This window comes from Chiloscyllium punctatum, unplaced genomic scaffold, assembly GCF_047496795.1.
Source record: "Chiloscyllium punctatum isolate Juve2018m unplaced genomic scaffold, sChiPun1.3 scaffold_1132, whole genome shotgun sequence".
In the NCBI taxonomy this organism is placed as follows: Eukaryota; Metazoa; Chordata; class Chondrichthyes; order Orectolobiformes; family Hemiscylliidae; genus Chiloscyllium; species Chiloscyllium punctatum.
In genome coordinates this window covers 20,001-21,003 of record NW_027310866.1, presented here as the reverse complement: position 1 = coordinate 21,003, position 1,003 = coordinate 20,001, and positions in this window count along the sequence as shown.

Below are 1,003 nucleotides of genomic sequence, written 5' to 3'. Positions count from 1 at the left end.
GTCTGAGTTTGTTTTAGGTCTCTCCCTCGCCAGAGGAAAGCGACCCGGACCGCACATACGCTCCCCACCTTGAGCTACAGCCACCTGCACGCCGGCGTGCGGGCGGAGCAGGGTGGCGTGAAGCGATGGGGAGCACCATCCTGGTGCGGCCCGCAGAAACATACGTCTATTGGGGGGAGGAGGACAGGGCGCCCAAGAGGCGATGCGTGCCCCAACGCACCGCAGCGACGGAGGCAGGATCACCGCCACCATGTCGCCCGCCTAGTATCACGAGGCGTGCAGCAGCTTTGCCCTAGGAAAAGCAGAGGCGGGAACGGGCACCGGCCATCGGTTCGGCAGCGTCACTGACGCGTGCACGTGGCGGCGTGTCGGCGAGCGGACTTCCTGCGAGGAGGCGGGGGCGGCACTCGCCCGAGCAGACGCCCGCCCGGCCCAGCCACCGCCGAGGTGGACTGGGAGTCGCGGCAACGGCTCGTCATACTCGTTCCCACACTCACAGCGCAGCTTGCCCGCAAGCCACCGACCACCGATCGACGCCAGGCGCCCCGACCGAGAGCGGGATCGCTCGTTCGCCCTGCTGGCAGTTCGCTGGGGATCACTACTGCACGGAGCTCGGAGACCGACGGGCGGCAACTCGAGAGTCTTTAAACCACCACCCCCATCCCGCAAGTGCAAAGAGGCTGTATACGCACAGACGGGTGAGGGGAATAGGTACCCCGTCGGGTTTGAAGGGAGCGTGACTAGATAGCAACGATGTAAACCCAGCCGATTTGGGAGCGAAAGACCGGCGCCTGCATCACCGGCTTCGTTTCCCGTGGCTGGAGAGTACACCGAAACCCTCCGTCTGTCGCGAGCTCCCGACGACGCGGTGCCGCCAAGCAGCAGGGCCGGACCTGGTGTGGCTCCCCTCGTCGATCACAGACCGGTCGGCACTACTGACGAGACGGTGGAACGGGCTTCGCCCCTTGTGACGAAGGGTGATGCGAACCCGCCCGCCCGCGTG